The sequence below is a fragment of the Cupressus sempervirens genome, chromosome 5 (genome assembly GCF_028749045.1).
Source record: "Cupressus sempervirens isolate cs-2001-9-10 chromosome 5, ASM2874904v1, whole genome shotgun sequence".
Lineage (NCBI taxonomy): Eukaryota > Viridiplantae > Streptophyta > Pinopsida > Cupressales > Cupressaceae > Cupressus > Cupressus sempervirens.
In genome coordinates this window covers 34,278,127-34,296,281 of record NC_143122.1, presented here as the reverse complement: position 1 = coordinate 34,296,281, position 18,155 = coordinate 34,278,127, and the positions used below count along the sequence as shown (strand labels likewise).

The window sequence follows — 18,155 nt, the reverse complement described above, 5'->3', positions numbered from 1 at the left end:
CTATTCTATGTTAATGTTAATTTAAAAAATAATATCTATTTATAATACTCAAAAAATACATTGTGACTCATATACTTATGCCATATGTTTTAAATGTTAATATGATGTTATATAACATTGTCTTTTCACTCTTAATTTATGCACACAAATCACAAGTAATTTTGTAATGTTTCCCTCTTAGTTTTTACATACCAATAACTAATAATTTGGTAATATAATTCCTTCTTAATTTTTTCTTATGAATCATTTATAATTTGGTAATGTTATTCCAAATTGAGTTGTTAATAACTCTAAATATATCATGTAAGATGAAAACTCAAGCTATCTCATCTACTTTCTACCCCTTGCAAAAGGCAGGGACTCAAGCTCTCCAAAGCTCTTATTTATTGAATATTTTATCATATCAATAATATGACAAGATGAATGACCCATGTCTTATAAATTATGAAATTAGCATCTAGCTAAGGAAACCATGAATCAAGGGGTAGTTTAAATCTCTCAAATATAAAAGGCAATGTCTAGTATAAAGACGAAAGGATGTAATATATGTACTTCCTTTTCTAATTATTCAAGAGAAAATGTTACTCCCTCAAGCTCATTGAAAATTTTAGAAATTTGTTTCCCCAGTATTTGTGGCACTATGGATTCAACATGCATTAGTCTGTGACCCTATACTCTAAAAGTAGCTAAAAGTTCTAATGATTGAACATCAAAAAGATTGTGCAAGTCATCCTAGACATTTGTGAGAACAAAATAACCATTGCATGATAATGCAACCAATGTTATTCTTGAAACACAAGTAGTAATTTCATTAAATAAATTTCTAGTTCATGTATCCCAAAAACAAAGATGACCATCCACATGTGTTAAATATATGTATTTCTCATCTATAGTTAAGGACACAAAATTTTAGTTGTGGAAAATGACGGTGTTTTCCACAAACCCTTTATGAAGATCCCAAACCTTTATTGGCTGATCATGAGTAGTACTTATAACTTTCCTATTTGAAAATTTTCTAGCATATATAGCACAAACCTTATTTGAATAACTTGTTAAAGTATGAACAACATGACTAGACTATGCATCCCATAGATAAAATTTGTGACCATTGCTAGCTCCTAGGTTAAATCAATTGTCACCAAAGACACCAAGATCCAAAAAAGCACCAAGGAAACCATGTAATGTACTTATCAAGGAACCTAAATTTATATCCCAAAGTTTAATTGGAATGTCTTGCCAACTAGCAATTAGTTAATCACTATTTTTTTTTTTAAAGAATGGAAGGCACCTTCATGGGAAAGGAAATATATCTTGTAGAAGATGGTATACTTGACTCTCCATAATCCTCAAATCCCAACTCACTTTGTTGCATAACTCTATCCACTTACTTCCATGTTTATTCTTCTATGTTGCTAGCTTTAAAATGATTCATCATATCTTTATAAATTGAATTGTCCTAGAAATAACACAACTAATAAAAATATAAAAAATTAGTCACCAAATCCTACCAAACATACCAAATGTCAATACAAAGATAAATTAAGGTATTGCTAAGTTTTAGTAAGTGAAATGTATAAGATTACCATATAAAGAGCTACTTGAAATTTAAATATTTGCATAATTTGAATTTATACAAACTAGAGAATCTACTACAACTTGTATGCATTAACAATAGTTATACTATTTTTCATTGTATACGCTTGCATTTTGGAAATTGGAAATGATACATCTAGTTTAGGGATTACCATGAAGCTATAGATTGATAGGCTATAGATTGAGATGGTAGAGCTCCTTTGTCTCTTGTAGAAACTACTAGTAAAGTCATCACTTACAAAGGTAAGATATCATCTTTCATTTTGAAATCTGTATTTCATGTCAATTTTCATGCCTCAAGATTCATGGGTTTTCTAATGAGTTAGTCCTATTGTTGTTCTTTCTCTGGATTGTTAAACTGCAATAGCATGGAGGGATAAGGAGATGTTGGTAATACAAGATGTTTAGGCTAAGACCTTCTTGATGGTCCCTAATATTCTTATTAGGCTAATAATGATTTAACCAAGGTTTTGAATCTTGTCTTTGCAAAGCTTATATTTCCTAAACCTTATCTTTGTTTTGATTTTTCCTAGTCCATTATTTCCTTTAGTTATAGGTTTTTTTAAGAAATTTATCATAAAACATATTATTTAGTTCTTTGTTACATTTATGAATTGGCACCACTTTCCCTATTACTAGTAATATCTTAATTATAGATCATTGATAAAAACTTTCTTTATGTGTGCCTTATTTTTATCAAATTCCTATTTTTATGTTGTTTTTAGACTAAGGTTCAATAAATGTCAACATTAGGTGTAATGAACACTTTTAACACCCATCTAAGCATAAGGAAGAGGAAATATTTGATCATTTGTCACCTCCATATGTTAAAACATGAGTATTTCAATTGATCACGTTTCATAGTTTTTAATAGATGTGATTTTTTAATGGGGTTTGATGTTTTTATTTAATGCAAAGGTCTATTTTCCTGACATAAATTACATAATCATTTGTATCTTTTTTCCTAAGAAGTTAGCATAAGAAACAATACTTGTGTGTGTCAAAGTGCTCCAAATTATATTTTATAGGAGTCTATCACTATAATAATTTAGAGAAGTGTAATTGACATGAAATATAATTTTAAAATGCTTGAATAGAAGAATTTAAAATTGTTGAATTATTATTGATAAAGATTTAGATTATTGTTTTTCATAATAACTAAAAGTTTGTGTTTTTTGAGAAGAGTATATCATGTTATAGTGACCATGATCATGGTAGATCTAATGTTGGGAAGACAAATTTGTCATTTTTTTGTATTTTTCTTTAAAGGGTACTAGCTCAATGGAAGAGCACCTACTTTATAAGTAGGAGGATCATGGTTCAATTTTATCATACCTTAATATGACTAAATTAATGATTAAATAAAATATCAAATAAACTACCAAATATTTTTAAAAATAAAATACCAAATATACTACCAAATAAATGACCCAATATACTACCAAATAAACTATCAAATAAACTACCATATATACTACCCAAAAAATTACCAAATATACTCCCCAAAAAACTACCAAATATACTACCAAATAAACTACCAAAATTACCATATAAACTACCAAGTAACAATAATAAATGACTAAATCAATGATAAAACTAGTTTGGTCATAAATTTGGTTGGCAGATAAATGTCTGGCAATAAACTACCATTGGTTAGGTGATCAAAATTAGTCACCTAGCTACAATTTTTAGTAGTTTATTTAGTTATATATTGTTGTTTTTGTACTAGTGTGCAGATTCTAATGTAGAGTATGTGTAACACCCTGCCAAGGGATCCAAAAGAAATAACCTAAAGTTTTACTAAGTTTGCCAACTTTTTTTTTGAACAAGAAGAATAACATACACATCAAACATAAAGTAGTGGAAGCAATAACATACAATCATCTATAAGAAAACATAACAAGTTACATTTCTTAAGGATCCCAAGACATTGAATCAAATTTAAACTTAATTAATACTAAGTCCATCAAATACCGCATCCATATGAAAGAATAATTTAAAAGTCCAATGTCCATTTATACATTTTTTTTGAAAATACATTTCATGGGGTATGAAAGGCTAAAAGAATATAAATATGTAGAAAATCCTCCTTAGATCTATGATACAAGTATAATAAAATAAATGAAACCATCCACCATACATGATATATCCATCCATCATAAAAGATATAAACATCCATCATAATGATACAAAGATAGAATGAAAGGAAATGCAAACAAGGAAACTCCAGCCATGATAGCAATAGACGAATCTCAATGGTAAGAGTAAAAAGCACTACCACCTGACCGCGTGGAACCTAAATGGCCCACTCCCACCACACTGAGGAAATAGTCTCAAGTCCTAAGTAGGATAATAAACCAAATATCAAAAGTACACTCTAAGTCCAAGAAACCCTAAAAGTAATCTAACTCCAAGGTTCTAAGATAGATCGACATCTAGACCTAGAGGCATACAAAGACATGTAGGAAACCTACCATGTAAGAAGACAAGTGTCATCCCATGAGTCATGCTAGGGTTACCCTAGTAGTCTCTCAAGAACCCAGGCCCCTAGTGATCTCTATGCAGCTTCGAGTATCCTCTCATACTAACAAAGCATACTACGGATGCAAAGTCACAACCAAGCGTTCTCTCTACTCCCATCCTAGTCTATACTAGCACTTGAGGCATGGGCAAGAACATACAAAGACTCTTATTAGGTTAATTTTATTCCCATTTAGTGTAGTGTTTTCACTTATTAAACAACTTACAATGGGTTACCCTAATAGCCACTTAGGGCCCTGACCCCTATTGCAAGCCACTTCCTAACATTACATATAGATAACCTACCTTAGGCTCATAAAAACATAAATCAAAGAATCATATAAAAATCACCTCAGTCCTATACAAGTGACTAGAAAGCATCAAAAGATAATTAACAATAATCACATTAATTCTCTATGAGCAACTGGAAAGCATCCCAAAAATACTAATCGAAGAATCAAGATGGTTAAGTCAAATATCTGAAAACAATCACCTCAGCTTCACGCAAGAACATTGGAAAGCAATAACGAATAGTAAATACAAACATATCATAAAGCATACCATCACATTACCATGGTTGGATTTTCAAAGGATTGAGATCAAAACATCAGCATGACATCACAAACACATAACCCCTGAGCCTCTGGTAACAACCTAAGACTTGTCAAGACTAGGTCAAAACTTGAAACCCAAAAGCATAAACAATACACAAAACACAAAATAGTCTTATAGTTTGGTTTGGTTTAGAATCATATCATTGAGTTAATGTAAGGTTTTGGTTTTCAGTTAATGTATGTTTTTAGTAAATAAATTCCTCAATTCACCCTTACAATTAACCCATTTTAATATTTGGAAGGAAAACATAACTACCCCTAATTGATTTTAAGACAATTTTCTAAAATACTCCCAAGACAAGTATTTATTAATTATTAAAATATACCTATTGATTTTTAATAAAACATTTTATAATGTAATTAAAAATAAAAGTTATTAATAATAATTAAATAATCTTACAAATTTATTAAATTTAATTTAATTTAATTTAAATAATCTAATTGATAATTATTCAAAACTAATTAAATTACCAATCATTAATGATTTATTAAAAATAATAATTATTAATAGTTAAAATTCATTAATTAAAAATAATAATTAATAATTAAATATTATCAAATTTTAATAAACAATTTTTTAAAAGTCTAAATTAAATAAATTTATAAAAATTTAATTATTTAGAAAAACATTATATATAAAAATTGAGGCATTTTTAAATAAAGCCCACCGACTTTTATTCATAGTCGTGTGGTCATAGCCCTAGCTACTGCTACTGGCAATAGTAATAACTATTATCATGTATAGTAGCAGGGTCTGCATACGCAGACAACAACTAAGCCACAAAGAGGTAAGTGGGGGGGTGGGGAAAAACTTGCCTCCTCCCAAAAGATATAGATATTTTAAATTTTTTATTATTATTTGAATAACATTTTTAATAAATTTATTTATTTTATAAGTTTTTATGAATATATTAAATTTATAAAACAAACCCTCTCTTTTAAAATATATTTTTTTTAATAATTGTTTTCAACATTAATCTGATAGAGAAAATTTGATCAACCAATCAAATTTTCTCTTTAAATTTCCTTTTTAATTTCAAAGCCCTCCCTGATTAATTTTCTCATTTTTAAATCTATTGCAAGAGGGTTGTATGGATCTTTTAGTCTTCCAGGATATACAGGATTTAACATATATACAAGAAATATGCAATATTGAAACATTCATCGCAAGAATTTTTAGATAACCATTCAACAATCATGATGAAGATAGGAAAATAAAAGAGTGTAATTAAATTGAGTGAATAATCACACACATCTACCTAGACTCCGATGCTAATTGTTATGCCCAAGACAATTGTAGAGAAATTCTTCCTCTTAGAACCTTCTCCTTTTGAAAATTCTTTCATTTTCCAAAATTTGTAGTTCCTTCCCAAAAAATTTCATCCCTTGAAAATGAACCCTCCATTGGTGATAAGGAGTTCTCTCCTAAATTCAGGGCACTAATTGTGCAATCACCCGAGAGGACTCCTTGCTCACAACCCTATAACTCTTGATTATCCTTTCTTACTCTTTTTCATGCACGTTAATTGAATTATAAATTAAATTTATTTAATTTTCACTTCTCTTTTCAATTAATTTATTAAATTTTAATCTCATGCACACATTATGTAATATTGAAACTTTTAATAAATTAATAACTTTCTCACTTTTTAATTTATTTTTGAATATTTAATTGATAAAATAATTATTAACTTAAATAATAATATTATTTAGCATTTATTTAAAAATGGACTCTAAATATATTATTATTAAATTAAATAAATATTATCACGTTCTAAAATTATTCTTTTAAGTTTTATCTTTAATTAATTTCCCAATTAATTTAATATAATTAAATATTAAAATACCATAATAATTTTCCATTAAATTAAATCATTAATTTAATAATTTAATTTGACTTAATTAATAGAAAAATCACCACAGACTCATTAAACAAAACTCGAAAACCCAAACACATACAAAATCAAACTAAAGGGATATAATAACGAATTAACATCATTCGACATATTCAGAGGGTAGTCAACTCAGATACTTTTCCTAATTTTCTAGGACAAATGGATTAAAGGTTTAAGATTTGGACTCAAGAATTTATCTCCCCTCTCTTACCATTGAGATAATGCAATAGGTTACGCTCATCCTGGCAATTAAGGGAAGTCAATACCTAGTACCTACAACCTGCATAAAATCCACACATGTACAAACATAATATTTACTAAGATAAGCAGACAATGGAAGGAAGTGGTGCATCATGTAAATCCCAACTAGCAAGTGACTACGACTCCCTTAACCACATCAAAAATGACATACATAAAGAAAACATACATGCACACCATACACATGTAGTATGGGGTAAGTATCCATAAGAAATCACATAATAATCCATCTAACTAATCATCATTCATTACTGAAATCACTAAATAATCATCATGCATACATGAAAGATAGAGTACCAAGTATTCTCATCATATAATCAACTGAATGTAAAATAATATATGATAATCTCAAAACAATACTACTAATAATCAAGCATAAAATTGGCCTAAAAGAGTTTAGCGATGATAACATAAATGTAAACTAGGGCAGGCACTACATCCACCTCCCCTAGACTTAGGCTTACTCCTGGAAGCCTACAAGAATGGTAGCACTAAAGAACTCACTATGTGGGTCCCATTGGACCCTTTCCCCCTATAGGAGGATATGACTCCACTAAAAGCCCTCTCTAGGATCTACCCATGTCTCCAACTATAGGTTCTGAAGCTATAGGTCTTTGGCCTAAGAATTGTGATTTCCCTTGAGGGCAATGGGATGACTTGTGTCCACATTGTCTACATGTTAAAAACTCTTTGTCAAAACTCCTCTACATCCTAGGTGCACTAGACTACTGAACACTATCCCAATGGGATAAGACTAAATACTCTGAGATGGTTGATCATAAATGTTGCACCTATTGCATTATGCATTGCAGTAGTTTTTAGAGATAGAACCACTGTCATCACCCTGATTTGGAGGGTAAGATCCTCCCTACTACTGATTACCCCCAGAAGGAGGTTTCCTATTACCATCAGAGTTGTGGTTACCCTTAGGCCTTGATGCTGAAGGTGCTCCTACAAAACCCCCATGTCCTAGGTTAACACTCTACTCCACAAGAACAACTTAATGTACCATATCCTTGAGGCTTTTAGGTTCAAACACCTTAACATACCCAACTAGATGGGTTTTCAAGCCTCTAATAAAATGTTGTTCCAATTGTGTTGGGTTGTCACTAATTCCTAAAAAGGGCATGAGCTCATAGAACTTGCACTCATACTCTACGACAGTCATAGTGAATTGTCTTAGGTTGTGGAACTCATCTACTCTATGTTGTTTCCATTCCTCTAGTAGGAATGTCTCATAGAAGTTTTCCAAGAATAACTCCCATGTGACACTATTCATGTCTATGCCCAGCTTCTTTTCCTCAATAGTCCACCAAGTGGCTCCAAATTTTTCCAAGTTGGTGATAGAAAACCTTTCTTTGACATTACTATCAAAGTCCTAAATAGCAAAAACCTTATCAAGAGCAATAAGCCACTGCTCAACTACATAACTTGATCCCAACCCATTAAAGAGTTTGACCTTGGACCTCTAAAGGTCCTTCATCTAAGTAGATACAATTGATCCCTCGAAGGGCTTCTAGATCTAGGTCTATGCTCATGTCCTACCTGATGAGCCCTATCCTAACCAACACCCTAAAGAGGAGGTAGGTGATCAATGATGGTTTTCATCATTTTCCTAAAGTCAACTTCCTTTGAGTTAGTATACTACTCTCTATGCTTCTCTTCCTGATGCTCACTAACATGCTCTTCCCTACCCTCTTCCTGATTAAGGCCTTCATGTATAGAATCATGTATGTTGATGTTTTTGCCTCATCCATGGCCTCTACAACAACCTAGGCTATGACCTCTAACTTAAGATCTCATCCTAGATACCATCCTACAACAAGATACAAGATGATGTAATAACCATAAAATATACTGCGATAAAGCATAGATAAAAGACATGTTTTGAAAATAGAATAAGCTCAAGTTTCAATTTCACCTAAATTTAGATATTAGTGTATTTTAGTTTTGAAGTCTAAAAGTTCAAGTTTGAAAATATACAACTAAAATTTTTAGGCTATGTGTTTAGTTCAACTAGTTCAAGTTTTAGTTTGATATAGATATACATAATAGTTTAAATTTCATTTTAGGTTTCAACTAGTTAACAACTAGTAGCATTCCAATATACCTAGAGCTCCCAATGTAGAAACTTAGGTTTTGATACCAAATGTAACACCCTGCCAAGGGATCTAAAAGAAATAACCTAAAGTCTTACTAAGTTTGGAAAAAAAAAATTGAATAGGAAGAATAACATACACATCAAACATAAAGTAGTGGAAGTAATAACATACAATCATCTATAGGCATACATAATAGGTTACATTTCTTAAGGATCCCAAGATGTTGAATCACATTTAAATTTAATAAATACCAAGTCCACAAAATACCACATCCATATGAAGGAATAATTTAAAAGTATAATGTCCATTTAAATAATATACATTTGTTCTAAATGCCTCTTGGAAAATGAAATTTGAAATGCTCAATCATCCACTGTACATGTCACAGGGTATGAAAGGCTAAAAGCATATACATATGTAGAACTAGAAATACATCCTCCTCCTTAGATCCATGATACAAGTGCAATAAAATAAATGAAACCATCCACCATACATGATATATCAATCCATCATAAAAGATATAAATATCCATCATAATGATACAAAGATAGAATGAAAGGAAATGTAGATAAGGAAACTCCAGCCACTATAGCAATGGATAGATCTCAACGGTAAGAGTAAAAAGAACTACCACCCAATTGCATGGAACCTAAATGGCCCTCTCCCAACATGTCGAGGAGATAATCTCAAGTCCCAAGTAGGATATTAAACCAAATATCAAAAGTACACTTTAAGTCCAGGAAACCCTAAAAGCAATCTAACTCAAAGGTTCTAAGATAGATAGACATCTAGACCCAGAGGCATATAAAGACACATAGGAAACCTACTATATAAGTGGGCAAGTTTTGTCTCACAAATCATGCTAGAGTTACCCTGACAATCTCTCAGGACCTCAGACCCTAGTGATCCCTATGCAACCACTAGTATCCTCTCTTACTAACAAGGCATACTACGGATGCAAGGTCGCAACCAAGTGTTCTCTCTACTCCCATCCTAGTCTATACTACCACTCAAGGCATGGACAAGAACATACAAACTCTTATTAGGTTCATTTTATTCCCATTTAGTGTAGTGTTTCACTTATTAAACAACTTACAAAGGGTTACCTTGGTAGCCACTTAGGGCCCCAACACCCATTGCAAGCCACTTTCTGACATTGCATATAGATAACCTATCCTAGGCTCATAAAAACATTAATCAAAGAATCATATAAAAATCACCTCAGTCCTATACAAGTGGCTAGAAAGCATCAAAAGATAATTAACAATAATCACATCAGTTCTCTATGAGAAACTAGAAAGCATCCCAAAAATATTGATCGAAGACTCAAGATGGTTAAGTCAAATATCTAATAACAATCACCTTAGCTTCATGCAAGAACATTGGAGAGCAATAATGAACAATAAATGCAAACATATCATAAAGCATACCATCACATTACCATGGTTGGGTTTTTAAAAAGATCAAGATCAAAACATCAACATGACATCATAAACACATAACACTCAAGCCTCTAGTAATAGCCCAAGACTTGTCAAGACTAGGTCAAACCTTGAAACCCAAAAGCATAGACAACACACAAAACACAAAACAGTCTTATAGTTTGTTTTGTTTTAGAATCATATCATTGAGTTAATGTAAGGGTTTGGTTTCTAGTTAATGTATACTTTTAGTAAATAAATTGCTTAGTTCACCCTTATGATTAGCCCATTTTAATATTCAGAAGGAAAACATAATTACCCCTAATTGATTTTAAGACAATTTCTAAAATACTCCTAGGATAAGTATTTACATAATTATTAAAATATACCTATTGATTTTAAATAAAATATTTTATAAATTTATTAAAAATCAAAGTTATTAATAATAATTAAATAAATCTTACGAATTTATTAAATAAAATTAAATCAAATTTAAATAATTTAATTTATAATTATACAAAACTAATTAAATTACCAATCATTAATGATTTATTAAAATTAATAATTATTAATAGTTAAAATTCATTAATTAAAATTAATAATTAATAATTAACAATTAAATATTATTAAATTTTAATAAACAATTTTTAAAAAGTTTATATTAAATAAATTTATAAAATTTATATTATTTTAAAAACATTATATTAAAAAATTGAGGCATTTTTTAATAAAGCCCGCCAACTTTTATTCATAGTTGTGCAGTCGCAGCCTTGGCTGCTACCACCACCAGTAGTAATAATTTTTGCCGTGTATAGTAGCAGGGTTTGTGTACGTAGATAGTGGCTAAGCCGCGAAGAGGTATGTGGTGGGGTGGAGTAAATCATGCCTCCTCCAAAAATATGTATATATATATTTTAAATATTATTATTTAAATAACATTTTTAATAAATTAATTTATTTTATAAGTTTTTATGAATATATAAAATTTATAAAACAAACCCTCTCTTTTAAAACTTTTTTTTTTAATAATTGTTTTCAACATTAATCTGGTAGAGAAAATCCGACCAACCAATTGAATTTTCTCTTTAAATTTCCTTTTTAATTTCAAAACCCTCCCCAATTAGTTTTCTCATTTTTAAATCTATTGTAAGAGGGTTGTATGGATCTTTTAATCTTCCCATATATAGAGGATTTAACATATATACAAGAAATACACAATACTAAAACATTCATCGCAAGAATTCTTCAAATAATCATTCAATAGTCACGATGAAGATAGGAAAAGAAAAGAGTATAATTAAATTGAGCAAATAATCACATGCGTCTACCTAGACTTTGATGCTAATCACTACGCCCAAGACAATTGTAGAGAAATTCTTCCTCTTAGAACCTTCTCCTTTTGAAAATTCCTTCCTTTTCCAAAATTCATAGTTCCTTCCCAAAAAATTTCATCCCTTGAAAATGAACCCTCCATTGGTGATAAGGAGTTCTCTCCTAAATTCAGGGCACTAATTGTGTGATCACTCGAGACGATTCCTTGCTTACAACCCTCTAACTCTTGATTATCTTTTCTTACTCTTTTCAATGCACATTAATTGAATTATAAATTAACTTTCTTTAATTTTCACTTGACTTCCATTTTCAATTAATTTATCAAATTTTAATCTCATGCAGGCATTATACAATTTTGAAACTTTTAATAAATTAATATCTTTGTCAGTTTTTAATTTGTTTTCGAATGTTCAATAGATAAAATAATTATTAACTTAAACAATAATGTTATTTAGCATTTATTTAAAAATGAACTCTAAATATATTATTATTAAATTAAATAAATATTTTTACATTCTAAAATTATTCTTTTAAGTTTTATCTTTAAATTTAATTCTTTTTATCTAATTAATTAAATATAATTAAATATTAAAATACCATAATAATTTTCCATTAAATTAAATCATTAATTAAATAATTTAATTTAACTTAATTAATATAAAAATCACCAAGGACTCATAAAACAAAATACAAAAACCCATCATAGAAAAACACATATAAAGTCAAACTAAAGGGTTATAATCATGAATTAACATTATTCAATGCATTCGGAGGGTAGTCAACTTAGATACTTGTCCTAATTTATCTCCCCTCTCTTACCATTGAGATAATGCAATAGGGTACGCTCATCCTAGCGATTTAGGGAAGTCAATACCTAGTACCTACAACCTACATAAAATCCATGCATGTACAAACACAATATTTACTAAGCTAAATAGACAATGGTAGGAAGTGGTGCATCGCATAGATTGCAACTAGCAAGTGACTATGACTTCCTTCCTTAACCACATTAGAAATGCCATACATAAAGAAAACATACACGCACACCATACACATGCAGTATGGGGTAAGTATCCATAAGAAATCACATAATAATCCATCTAACTAATCATCATTCATTACTGAAATCATTGAATAATCATGATGCATACATAAAATATAGAGTACCAAGTATTCTCATCATATAATCAACTAAATGTAAAACAATATCTGATAATGTCAAAATAATACTACTAATAATCAAACATAAAACTAGCCTAAAAGAGTTTGCCAATGATAATAGAAATGTAAACTAGAGAAGGCACTATAGTATGGAGAAGAAGTTATAAGATCAAGAAAAGAAGATGGAGGACAATAGTGCAATAATGCAAAAAATGAGCAATGAGGTTGTAACTATGAAGAGGCAACAAGCTCGAAATAATAAGCCTCCCCAACTTCAGTATCAAGGTCCCATACATAATAGATCCCCAAACTAGAGTCATGTTCCCTACAATTAGAATAAACCTATTGACAACACCCAAACCACGAATACCAACCTAAATGGGGCTTTAGTCCCTCAGAACAATCTTGCTCAAGATCAAGATTTAAGCCCTTCTTGTAACTACTCCTATGGATATGGCATGTGTTAGAAGGTATAATCTTACTTGGATTTAACTATACCAAAACAAGGAATTCACCAACAACACAATGCTAATCAACCTGTTGATGCTTCTTAGCAAGGTGGTTGTTCTTGCATGAATCATCAGGTAGAAGAGCAATTTTAATGTAAACTAGGATTCTTGTGCTTACAATACTAGGAGAAAAATAAGAGTTGTAGAAGAAGCTACCCCTTCTCCTCCTAATCAGGCTTCAATATCAAATACAATACCTCATGTACAAGCAATAAATGATCAATCAAATGTTCCTTAGTAGCAAAGGTAGAATAATAGTAGAGGAGATGTGAATAGCCCCCAAGTTACTCCATCTTAACATTCTACATATGCAGCCCCCAAGTTTTCTATTGAAGCACATAATGCATCATTCAATGTGGGATTTTGTTACTACTATACCTATGCAAAAGAAGTTTCTGCAGCAAGAGTTAGAGAGCATTAAACCAAAGGATCTGCTCCCTAGCATGGAGAGTGCCACAAGTCTTGTACAACCAGCAAAAGAAAGAGAAATAAGTAAGAAAATCATACCTCCTCCCTTCTATGTCTCTTTGATTATAGGTGATAAATTAGTCCATAATTTCATGATTTATTTAGGGGCTAGAAATTCAATAGTGCCTAAGTTTGTTGTTGATGCCTTAGAAATGGAGGATGATCCCATTCTTAGGTATATATCGTAGTTGGATGGTAGTATTGTCAAGATTGTAGGAGTCCTTAGGAATGTTGAAATGGCCCTACAAATATACCCTGGTTGTATTGTAGTTCAAGACATATCAGTTGCTGAATTTAACCCACACTTTTCCATTTATCTTTCAAGAGATTTCACGACCTAAATAGGTGGCTACATATCCTCAGACTAGTCATATATGTTTTTTAGAACAAGATATGGGACTAAAGCTTCAATTAAATTATAACCTTTGGCCCTCAATCAAATTGATCCCTACATTCCAAATCTCATCAATATGAATTGCCCATCCTAGAGATAGATGAAAATGACATAATAAATGAGTCTGCCACTTCCCTAGCAATCATACTCAATTTTCTCTTATATGAGTGGGCTAGTACATATCAGTTTGATCCTATATCAGAAATAGTGGAGATAGGCCTTGGTAATTATTATATATCAAAGAAGGATGCTCTTGTCTGTAACCTTATGAAGACCAAAGAAGATACAAGTGGGATATGGAGTATGTATTTTGATGGTTCAAGGAATAAGAATACATTAGGTGTTGGTTTGATGTTTATTTCTCCTGCACTATAAAGGTACTACTTCCCATTTAGGTTTTAATTCATTTGTATTAATAATATAGTAGAGTATGAGACATTGATTCAAGGTCTCCTACTTTCTCAAAAAAGAGAAATTCAAGCCTTAAGTGTATATGGAGATAGTGAACTTATTGTTCATCAGGTGAAAAGTAAAAATGTCAGTAAGACTGGTTTGCTCAAGTCTTATAAACATCGAGTATGGGATTTTCTTGAAAATTTAAATGTATTTAATATTCAAAGCATCCCTAGAAAATATAATAGACATGTTGATAGACTTGTAGTAGTGGGTGAATCTTATGATGTACCAAAGAGTCTTGAGGATGAAAAGAAGTAGCAAAATAGAGTGGTGGTTAGGCCTGCTATTCCTGATAGTAATGTCAATTGACAGGTGTTTGAATATGATGCACAAATTGTGAGTTTCTTTCAGAATAAATAAGAGTTTTTAGATAGAACTTAGTCAAGGTTACTTGATTAGTATGGAGATTAGATCATTAATCTCAGTTCCAACAAGTTTCCTAAGGGTCTAATTACCTTAGAAAGTTCTTTCACTCCTAATGATTGAGAAAGAGATAGAGGCATGAACCTTGTTGTAAGAAAGGAGGATTGTATATGAGTCATAGTTGTGGATGGAAGATTCTTAAACATGGAAAAGGTATGTACTAAAGTTGAGAAATAAAATTATATTCATCTATGTCAAGAATTTAGTGATGTCTTTGCATGGACATATGATGATCTAAGGGGTTTTGATCCAAGTCTATTTCAGCATACCGTAGATTTAAAAGAAAATGCCAAACTAGTAAGACAAAAGCAAAGGCTAGTGAGTCCTAAAATTGAAACCTTGATGATAAAGGAGCTATCTAAATTTATTGAGGCTAATATTATCTTTCCTATCAAACATTCCTCTTAGGTACCAAACCTTGTCCCTATTAGAAAGAAGAATGGAGAAATCAGACTTTAGGGATCTTAACCGAGCCTCCCTTAAGGACCATCATCCCCTTCCTTCCATGAAACAAATCCCATCCAAGGTTAGTAGTTTAGAAAGGTTCTCATTCCTAGGTGGAATCTCAAGCTAAAATCAAGTGTTGGTTAAAGAAGTTGATAGATATAAGACTACATTTGCCACAAAGATGGGAAACTATGCTTACAACAAGATGTCATTTGGGCTAACAAATGTAGGTGCCACCTTTCAAAAGGAAATGGAGATGGCCTTTAAGAATACAATAGAAAAATTTGTATTGGTCAATCTCAATGATATTATAGTATATTCTAAGAATGTGATAGATCACTTTAGCCATCTCAGACAAGTCTTCCTAAGATGCAGGGAGTTTGGTGTGTCCTTAAATCCAAGTACGCGTGTCTTTTCCACTAACCAAGGGAAGTTGTTAGGACACATTAAATCTAAAGAAGGTCTAACCATTGATCCTAAAATAACTAAGTTAATTCTTTCTCTCTCCCTTAATAACCACAAGAAAGGTCTACAAAGTTTTCTTGGTAGGATAAATTTTATGAGGAGATTCATTCCTAATTTTGCTACCATGGTGAAACCTCTTAGAACTATGGTCAAGATGAACATGATCTTTTCATGGACCAAGGAAAGTAAAGAAAGTTTTGAAAAAATCAAAGAAGCCATAGCTTCAAATCCTACTCTCATCAACCCAAATTTTGAGAAGGATTCCATCCTTTACACCTTAGGAGGTGAGTCAAGTATTTCTATTGTTTTGACTGAATTGAATGATAAGAATAAAGAACAACCCATTGCCTTCTTTAGTGAAGGGATTAAAGGATATGAGGATAACTAGTTATGTGGAGAAACAAGCCCTTGTCGTCATAAGATCCTTGAAGAAATTTAGACATATTTTATCCCAAAATAGGATCCATTTTCTAGTACCCCAAGCAAGTGTCAAGGATTTTCTTTTGAGCAAAGATATTAATGAAAAAAGTTTGGGTTAGATCACCAAGGTGATGAAATATGATGTGGACATCCAAATCACTAAGTTGGTAAGAGGGAAGGGATTGTGTGAGCAGATGATCTCATCTTAGGAATAACATGAAGAATTTTCCTTAGTATTGATAGGACAACAACAAGCAAGAGATGAGAATTTGAAGAATTGGATAAATAAGATGATGACCTTATTGTTAGGAAATGGATATCCTCAAGGATTGGATAGAGCCAAAAGAAGATAGTTCATATTGTAGTCAATCCCCTCTGCCATAGTTGATAGTCTTCTCTTACGGAGAGACTTCAATGGAGCATTGCTAAGATGTATAGATGCATAGCAAGCTGAGAGAATGGTTAAGGAGTTTCATGATGGTCCTAATGGTGGCCACTTTTCAACAAGAACCACTACGATGAAGATAATGATAACAGGTTACTATTGGCTATCCTTGTTCCATGATTGCCATAGACATGTAAGGAAGTGTGAAAAATGTGCCTTCTTTGTAGGCAAGTAGAAATTTTCAGCTCTTCCCCTTCGTCCCATTCAAGTAAATCAAACTTTTTCCCAATGGATGTTAGATTTTATTGGTCCTATTAATCCTCCTTCTAGTTATGGTCATAAATGGATATTGGCTGCTACAAATTACTTTACTAGGTGGATATAGGTAGTTGTATTAAAGGATGGTACTAAGAATTCAATTGTTGAGTTCTTAAATGGAGTCATCACAAGGTTTGGTGCTCCTTCTACTATTATTTCAGATAATGCTAAATCATTTGTAGGAACTTTGATATGTTCATGGGTTGTAGATCATGGCATTTACCTTAGCACATCTTCTAACTACTATCCTTAGGGTAATGGATTAGTTGAATCATCCAATAAAAATCTTATCAGAATAATAAAGAAGGCTATTGAGGATAATCATAGGTGTTGGCATCAAAATTTGAAAACAACCCTTTGGGATGATAGGATAACACCTAAGAGAGATATAGGTAATTTTCCATTTATGGTTGTATATGGTAAGGAAGCTAGGCTTCCTATTTCATTAGAGTTTCCTTCTCTAGAGCTAGCTCATCAATTGGAGTTGATTAAATATGATGCTATGAAAGTAAGGATTATAGATTTGATGGAGTTGGAAGAGAAGACAAACCAAGCAATATAGACCTTGGAAACACATGAAAAACAAATGAAGAAAACTTTTGATAGGAAGGCCAAGGTCAAAATTTTTAGAGAGGGTGATCTTGTACTGAAGTGGGATGCAGATAGAGCAAAACTAAGGAGGCACTCAAAATTTAATGCATTATGGAGTGGTTCCTATGTGATATTTAGTTGTAAGCAATAAAATTATTTTGAGTTAAGTAGGCCCAATGGAGAGATTTTGCCTATTCCAATTAATGTGATATATCTTAAACCTTATTTCTGATGTGGGATGTTGTTTCATGTATATAGTTAAAGTTAGTTTTCTTTCAGTTCTTTCTTGTTTTTCAAGAAGTTTGAGGTGCACATTGTGTTGTTCCTTTGGAGTGATAGTTTCAAAATATTTTTGTAGAGTTAGAGAGGTAGAAGGGCATGTT

The 18,155-nt window shown here is 31.4% G+C and overlaps 1 pseudogene; it reads right to left on the bottom strand.

The window, feature by feature from the left end:
- Positions 1-564: 564 nt before the first annotated feature.
- Positions 565-18,155, bottom strand: part of LOC149554448 (autophagy-related protein 16 pseudogene) — a 39,380-nt pseudogene continuing 21,789 nt past the window's right edge.